Source organism: Aotus nancymaae, unplaced genomic scaffold (genome assembly GCF_030222135.1).
Source record: "Aotus nancymaae isolate 86718 unplaced genomic scaffold, 86718_ANA_hifiasm-v0.15.2.pri h1tg000058l, whole genome shotgun sequence".
In the NCBI taxonomy this organism is placed as follows: domain Eukaryota; kingdom Metazoa; phylum Chordata; class Mammalia; order Primates; family Aotidae; genus Aotus; species Aotus nancymaae.
Window position 1 is genome coordinate 47,932,764 of NW_026988472.1, and position 9,608 is coordinate 47,942,371.

A 9,608-nucleotide genomic window follows, 5' to 3' on the forward strand; every position below is an offset into this window, starting at 1 on the left:
ACATAGGCATAGGCAAGGACTTCATGACCAAAACACCAAAAGCATTGGCAGCAAAAGCCAAAATACACAAATGGGACCTAATCAAACTCCACAGCTTCTGCACGGCAAAAAAAAAAACAGTCATTAGAGTGAATCGGCAACCAACAGAATGGGAAAAAGTGTTTGCAGCTTACCCATCTGACAAAGGGCTGATATCCAGAATTTACAAAGAACTAAAACAGATTTACAAGAAAAAACAAGCCCATTCAAAAGTAGGCGAAGGATATGAACAGATACTTTACAAAAGAAGACATACAGGAGGCCAACAAACATATGAAAAAATGCTCATCGTCACTGGTCATTAGAGAAATGCAAATCAAAACTACATTGAGATACCATCTCACGCCAGTTAGAACGGCGATCATTAAAAAAGCTGGAGACAACAGATGCTGGAGAGGATGTGGAGAAATAGGAACACTTTTACACTGTTGGTGGGAGTGTAAATTAGTTCAACCATTGTGGAAGACAGTGTGGCAATTCCTCAAGGACCTAGAAATAGAAATTCCATTTGACCCAGCAATCCCATTACTGTGTATATATCCAAAGGATTATAAATCATTCTACTATAAGGACACATGCACACGAATGTTCATTGCAGCACTGTTTACAATAGCAAAGACCTGGAACCAACCCAAATGCCCATCGATGATAGACTGGACAGGGAAAATGTGGCACATATACACCATGGAATATTATGTAGCCATCAAAAACGATGAGTTCACGTCCTTTCTAGGGACATGGATGAACCTGCAAACCATCATTCTCAGCAAACTGACACAAGAACACAAAATCAAGCACCGCATGTTCTCACTCATAGGTGGGTGTTGAACGATGAGAACACATGGACAAAGGGAGGGGAGCACTACACACTGTGATCTGTTGGGGGGAAATAGAGGAGGGACAGCAGGGGGTGGGGAGTTGGGGAGAGATAGCATGGGGAGAGATGCCACATATAGGTGAAGGAGAGGAAGGCAGCAGGTCACACTGCCATGTGTGCACCTATGCAACAGTCTTGCATGTTCTTCACTTGTACCCCAAAACCTAAAATGCAATAAAAAAATTAAATAAATAAATAAATATTGTGCTACCCATTTCTGTCTTGTGTGGGATGCTTAGCTAGACAGCAGGAGAATAAAGTACACTGAGAAAAATCAATCAATCAATCAATAAAGTCATGATTAGGCAACCAAAGAGTTCTGACTAATAAAACCATAAGTGATACTCTGAATATTCCAGGGGAAAGTAAGTGAGAAACTGGAACAAATTAAGAGGCTCTGTGGACTAAGTATTCCACCAACTAGGAATTATCCCCTAAGTGAGGAAACAGCACTCATTGAGGGTCAACACTGCAATCCTGCCTTGTTGTAGAGGTAGATTTCCCTTGCAACTTTTTAGCATGTTAATTTCATCAGCCTGTCCTGTTTTATGGAAATGTTAGATTGTAAGTCAACGAGTTTCATAATGTTTCACCAGTTCTAAAAGCATTAAGAAAATATGTCAGCATTTTTCAGATTTTCTTTTATTTTTCAAAGAAAAATCTGGAAATACACTTTCCTTTCACAGTCAAGGAATTAGAGTGGGAACTTTTGATCTACATGAACGTAGTACTGCTGGTCTGACTCAATTTTTCATTAACTCGAACCTTTGAAGCATGAGGTTGACTAATGTGTTTCTGAAGCTCCTTTGTCTCTGTTCTCATGGATGTCTAGGTACTTACTTGGTTCCTGTGCATGTCAGGATTTTATAAAATTTCTCAATGTACATATGGATGATGTTATTCAAATCCACAGCCCAGGAAATGATTGTAGCTATGATATTTCATCTAAAATCTTAGAACATTTCAATAATCCCACATTTACTCAAAAATGCACATATTTTACTAATCAGAGAATACACTGTTCAAATAATTTATTCAAATATTGAGGTGATCTTCCAAAATGAAAGACACCCATGAAAGCTTCTAATTTATTTACCGAGACAATCCCCAGAATATCTTGAAGCCAACAAAAGGAAACTGAAATAAGAGTCATTGTATGTTCTGAAAACCTTTCTTAGCTCATGACTTGCAGATTTGTAAAAATTTTGCAATTTGAAATACTCCTGATTCACATTGTTGCTTACGTGAGACAACTGAATATTTCTGTATCCAAAGACCAATATGATGGTAAAGCTACCAATTTTCTATTGGAAATTCCAGGTTTTAAAATCAAAACCTCAGAATGAAGTTCTCACATTGCTTAGTGGTGAATATTTTTCAGTGAACCCATATCTTACAACCACATCTGCTGAACCATAAGGTTTGTAAAGCTGTGGTCATTCTCCAAAACTGTCCCATGGCCTACTTAATTTATGCTCAAAGGAAAGCATGAATATAATAATCGGAATTTTTATAGCCCTAAAACCTAAATGATTCTATAGTCTGTCTACTGGTTTGGGGGTGTGAAACTATTATTTTTTTTACAAGGTAAAAGCACATTGCTGAAAAATTTCTTAGAAGAAAAATAATTTGCATAATATTTCAACTCCAACGTTATAAATTGTAGATTGTGACATGAATCCTGTATGTCTTATATTAATATTCAGTCTAATGAAATTTAAAATGTGAAAACATCTTTTTGATATTTTACTGAAATTTATTCCTCTACTTCACATCAAATCTGTAAAGTATGGCATATGTTTGAAATTAAATTTCCAGGGATCTAATAGAACATTATGGAAACTGAAAATATTGAAAGGTAATTTTTCTTTTTATTCATCTCCCAGATGAAAGGTCATGCATTTTGTGTATCTTGCCTTGTATTTGTGTCTATATAAGTTCCAAAGCTGTCAAAATTATAAAACATTATACAATTTAACAAAGAATTGTAAAGTATTTTTATGCTACTTGGGAATAAATATACAGAAATATTTTCACAGGGATTCCAGTTATAGGGAAAAGATTTCAAAGATTCAAGAAAAGCCCAGAGGGTACAAGGAAAATAGAATTGATATTTCACTCCCAAAAGGATTAGTTTAACATTTTATATATATTTTAACCCTCCTAGAGTGAAATGATTTGAAGTTCTCCCCTGGTTCATCCTCCTCTATTTAGTCACTGTTACGCTCTATAAGCTTATATTTCAAAGGTATAATGTTAAAGGAGAACATTAAACAAAGCACCAGGCCAGAGATGAATCAAAGGATGGAGAGAATGTTAGCATTTCCTTTATTTCAACTTACTGAAATAATTTAAGGCAAGAACTTGGTTCAAATTACTCATATCATAAAATTTCAAGTTAAGAGGTCATTTAATAATAACAGTGGCTTATGTTCAATTTTGGTTCAAAAAAGTCACATGAAACTTTAACATAAAGTACTTCTAAAATCCAACTTCTAAATGAAAGTATGTAATGAATGTATCTAATTTGGGGAAATGTATTATAAATAAGTAATTTGGCTAAGTTTCAAAGTAATGCTTACCCCTCTATCTAGATCAAAACAATAACTAAAGTAACTCAAAGACCCTCTCATTTGCAAGAATTCCTAAAATCTTTACACTTCATTTTAAGTGACTATAGTCAATTTTTAGTTCTCTGCCCCTTGGAAAGTTTTTAAATCAAGACAGGACTGATCAAGAGGTAAATTATATAGTGCCCAAATCACATTCTGGCTACTACTGCAAGTCAAATTTTTCCATGGCCATTCCTTTACATAATGTGTATGGCCATGTTCATGTGACAGCAGCAGAGTTGAGTTGTTGAACAGAGACTGTACAGCCTATAAAGCCTAAAATATTTTCTTTCTGGCCATTCACAGAGAACAATTCTGATGGTACCAGCTATTCTTTTTATTTTCTGTGTCTATGACATTTGCCTGGAATTCCTGCTGTTACCCAAAGTCCTCTGTATTCAGTCTTTAAGCCCCATTAGATTTTGGCCTATTTTCCTTATGTAATTTCATCACAGACCCTGCCACTTTTTGCTTGGACTCTTTTGATAGTGACTAGTTTTATGATTAAGCATCAGTTGCCACTCACCTGCTCAGCCTTTTCTGCCTTTATACTCGCTGAACCTCAGAAATGCTTTTGTTCCTGGCTAGTATTTCTTCTTCCTCAGATGGACACAATGAGGAACAACCCCTTCTCACATCATCTCCACCCTACTCCACCCTAAACCTGGAGTTTAGGTTTAAACTCCAGAACTTTTCACATCTTATGAATGGTTTTTTGTTGATTTGTTTTTTTCTTTGAACAGTCTCACTCTGTTGCCCAGGCTGGAGTGCAGTGGTGTGATCTCAGCTCACTGCAACCTCTGCCTCCTGGATTCAAACAATTCTCCTGACTCAGCCTCCCGAGTAGCTGAGATTACAGGTGCCTGCCACCAAGCCTGGCTAATTTTATTTATTTATTTATTTGAGATGGAGTCTCACGCTGTCACCCAGGCTGGAGTACAGTGGCATGATCATGGCTCACTACAACTTTCACCTCCCAGGTTCAAGTGATTCTCCTGCTTCAGCCTCCTGAGTAGCTGAGATTACAGGTGCGTACCACCACACCCAGCTAATTTTTTATATTTTTGGTAGAGATGGGGTTTCACCATGTTGGTCAGGCTGGTCTTGAACTCCTGACCTCAAGTGATCCTCCTGCCTCGTCCTCCCAAAGTGCTGGGATTACAGGCGTGAGCCACTGTGTCCAGCCCTGTGCATGTTTTGCTTGTTTTTAGAGTAGAATACCATCATTGGATGGTGGTCTAGTATCATATTTTTAAGATCCAATCATCTATGCATGCTGTTCTACCAGTCCACCTCAAATTATATAGCCTGTTTCTGTGCTTTCAATATTTTGTCTTAAATTGAGGAGAAGCAACAACTGTTCCTTATAGAAGAATTCCAATAAATAAAAGTAAAAAGAATGATGGAAATAAACAAATAGAACTTCTAAATTTAGTAGTTCAAAAATAGAATTAGTAAACTATGGTGGTAATTGTCTCAGGAAAAATCCACCAATGAATGTTAAAATGAGTGGGTGATAGTCTAGGCAAAAACGGGATATTTGTTTAAATAGTATCTCTCCTAACATATTTAATAATTACAAAGAGAAAAGAGTAAGTTTATTGTAGAGAATTCTGGCAGACACCAGCTTAGCTAGGTGATCCAGGAGTATTATTTCACCAAACGTGAAACCTCAGACTAAATCATGAGAAAACAAGTAACCAGTACTCTTCAAAAGTGTCAAAGTCCTGAAAGACAAGGAAAGAAAGAGAAAGTCATGGAACAGAAGAGACTAAGGAAATGTGACAAGTTACTGCAATGTGGATTCCTCAATGGGTGCCTGCAACAACAAAAACAAAAGACATCTTGATTTAAAAACCTCTCAAGGGACAGGATTTCTTTTTCATCAGTGGGAAAACTGATGAAATATGAATAAGTTCTGTACTTTGGTTAATGGTATTATGCTAAAGTCAATTTCTTAGTTTTAATAAAAATTTGATGGATATATAAGATGTGAAGGATAGGGGAAGCTAGGTGAAGGATATATGAGAACTCTCTGTATTATCTTTGAAACTCTTCTATAAGTCTAAAACTTATCTCCCAGGAAAGATGAACTGATAAAAAGAAATCACATCTTAAAGGGGTGAGGGATAAGAGACTACAAATTGGGTTCAGTGTGTACTGCTCGACCGATGGGTGCACCAAAATCTCACAAATCACCGCTAAAGAACTTGCTCATGTAACCAAATACCACCTGTTTCCCCAAAAGCCTATGGAAATATAAAAAATCTTTTTTAAAAAGAAGTCATATCTTGATTCCTGAGGGGTGTCTTGTTGTAGAAATCATATTAACAAAATTAGTTCCAGAAGTTCTCTTTTAATTCTTTTTTACTTCCTTCTGCCATTTGTGCTAAGTCTTCAAATAAGAGTTTCTCGGGGCTGACAGTATGATTAACCAGTTCTGTAACTGTGTTGAGATTGCCTCTTCTAGCATGAGGTGTCCAGAGTCTAATAGCTGGTGATGAATCTCCTCCCCTCCTTTACAGCAGGGCTCACACATTTCCCACTTGGAAGGCCATGTCTTCCTGTGGAGAGCTTGTAATATATATATATATATATATTTCAGACTTATGGTTGGGGGGACAAAACAGAAATGAAAATATATTAAGAAAACATATCACCAGTCAGAAAACTGCTTGATACTGTTTGGGGAGGTATTTCATGTCATGAAGAAAGCCTGTGGAGCTATTTTCCACTGTAGAAAATACTGGAAGGTAAAATGAAATGATCACATCTTCTCAAGAAGAACCTATTGGTCAAACCACATTGGGAAATTTTGGACAACTCTGCCTAATTTTAAAGAATAGTATTTATTTTCAGATATTACTTTTGACATTCCTTTCTTACTCATTCAGTATGTATTTGGGCTCCTCCCGTTTAGGGTGCCATGCTGTTCAGTACCTCATGGCCAGTATGAAATGGTCCAATAAAAAAACCGGGAATTCAAGTTGGAGAAGCTGGTTTCCAGTTTCATCCCTAGCTCTGTCAGTACATCTCTGGGATATGGTATAGAGCTGTGGTTCCCCTCAGAGACTGACTCTGAATTTCTTAGGCATTTAAAAATACAGACGCCTATTCCACCTTTGGAGATTCTGATACAGTGCGTTTTGTTTAGAATTCTGGTATTTTGAAAAAAATAAAGCATGTAATATATAGTCAAGTTTGAATTTCCAAAAGATGCTTGAACATAAGCCTCACTAGGAGAGCCTCCCACCTGGAGACTCTGCAGGGCTGGTGGAACTCAAGAATCATGATTTTTTGCAAGTTCCATGGGTGATTATTATGATCCTAAAGTTTGGGAAACACTGATTAAGAAACTAAATTGTAACGCAGGCTTAAATGACTATGGAAAGTACAATACAAATGAAGGTTGTATTGTTCTAGTATATATTGTTGATCTTGCAGTATCCACTGGTGATGTGTTCTGCATATGCACATCCAGAATAAGTGAAGCCCTTGACTGAAACTAGCACTACATGCATCTGTTGAAGAATTTAATATTTCTGAGCTTATAGGTGCAGGAGGAACCTACACAGGGAGTAGTACAAGTGAAAAAAAGAAACACCATTCCATTCAGTAAAATCATCAGAATCAGCCCTGGGGATCAGGATACTGATGTTTTATAGCTATCATTGCTTCATATGCAGACCACCTGAATAGAAAAGTGACTGTGTTATCATGAGGTGGTGACCCCACTTTCCAGAATAAAATAGATTTTAGGTCATCCCTTGAACACAGACTGTCCCAAAGTGCCTACCATAGAGCATTACTGCTGTATGAAGGTCATAGTTCTGTGAGAGAGGTAATTCCATGAAAAAGGAGTTGTGTGGACAAGTAACCTGTTGGAACACAGCATTTCATTTTATGCTCTTCTCTTGGAGATCCACAGCATGTATTAGCATTTTTATGGCTCTGATAAGTCTTGTATGCCTGATTAACATTTGATTCAGTATTTTCAAATTAACTTTAATATGATATTTTTAAAAATAGGGATATCTATTCACATCTGAAGAATATGCTTCTTGGAGATACTGTGAGGAACATTATTCTAAGGTGCTAATATTGTGCTGGGCTCTAGAAGGATTGTTTATGGGATTTAATACTGATGACAAGGAACTAGTGTTTCCTTTGTTCTAAGAAGATGAATTTTTAAAACTGAGTACACTGTAAAAAAAAAAGCATTTAAAAAAAATAACTGATGAAAATAACCACATAGAAAAAAAAGAAAAAAATTTTGTTTTATAGGTCACCTATTATATTGTGGGACTTAGGAAATCAAACAAACAATGGAGTCCTAATTTGTAAATCAAATAACAGGTATTTAATAAATACTATTTTTACTCTTTGCCCTGTTAGTTGCTGTGCACACTATAAAGGGATATGGGGCACAGAGATTATGATAGATTTATGATGTTAATAGTGAATATCTATTGAGTCCCTAACATGTGCTAGGGTCCAGTCCAGTGCTTTACAGGTATTATCTCACTTTATGCCTACAACAGCCATATAAGGTAAGTACTGATATTATGCCCATATTGTCTGAGGTCTGGTCCGGGACCTTTTCTAAGTCATACTGGTAGTTGGTAGTGAAGCTTCCATCTACGGCCAGAAGGTTTCACTCCAGAAACTAGAAGCTTGACCATTATGCTACACAGCTATCAAGTTGCATGCATGGGTCTTCGTTAACTAGGCTTGTGGCAGAGAGGATTACCAGGTTTGGGAACTCATTACAAAATTCATCACTTGCTGCGGCTTTACTTTAAAAATCTCAGCTTTGCTCAATTTCAAATACGTGTGTGTGTGTGTGTGTGTGTGTGTGTGTGTACACATATATACGCACATGGTATGTGTTCTTTGGTTTAATCAACCAATATACATCCACAGTATCCCATACATTTGCTTTCACCTTCCTATCTCTTCAAGGAAGTTCCTATTCCTTGTTTTTGTAGGAGCTCTTTGTCTTTAAAAAACAGCTTGGCTGACTTAATTTTTATGGTCCCACTTCAATGGCAGGCCGCAAGTGAAACTTCAGTCGTGTTTGGGCTCTGCACATGGACAGATTTCATAGTCTGTCATTATTTCCCAGCAACATGGAATTAAAAGCTTTTCCTTGTGTTTGTTGGCAACTTTTGGTTCCCTGGTCATATTGAGATACTATAAGCATGAAGCAACCCTGCTGGGTTACCAGGAGTTTTAGTTTAGCACGCCAGATATTATTTCAGGCAAACACTATTTGTTCATTTTCTCTTGGTTGACTTTGGTCTTTGGACTTCTATCTTTGGTTATTTATTTGTGTTTCTGTTGTTTTAGAATGCAAGCTTCCCTGTTCCATAGTGTCCTTTCAGACTATTAAGTCAACCATGAAGATGACAAAGCATCCTTATTAAATTATCTTTTCTTGTGTCGCCTTATCCCCAGTTTCTTGGTCGGGGGTTAGGGTAAGACTTGCTACTGACTGGGTGCCAAGCTGTTCACCATATCATGTCTGTTAACTGTACACATGGTGAGAGCTCATGTGCAGGGTGAGGGGCATCCTTTGATAAGCCCCTTGCCTTCCAAATCCCTTCTAGAATGACTTTCCCATTTCCTGTCCTGCTGATCACACCCTTGGTGAGGATTTGAAGTCTGGAGTGTCTTTGATGTTTTCTTCTGGCCATGCCAAAGCCTCTCCAGGGGACAACAGCCTCTCTCAAGCCAGTGCAAAAGGGTTTTTAACTCAGGAGCATCTGCCAAGTGGCTGTGTTTCATCCCACTCTCTTTGATGTCCATCTAGCATGGTGCCTTGTAGGCCTCACCCAGTGCCTGGCATGTGGTGAGTCCTTATTACGATCGGCTTACTATGGAAACTTGTGTAGAAAATATTTCTGGAACTCCCCCTCCTATGGCAAGTTTATTTCCTTATTCCCATTCCATCTCTTTCCCTCTCCCCTCTACTATATAGACATTTGCCAAATGTGAGCAAACTTCAGTAAATTGAAACAAAACAAAACAAAACAAAACAAACAAATAAGTAAACCCAGGATGTAATAAGAACTGCCTCC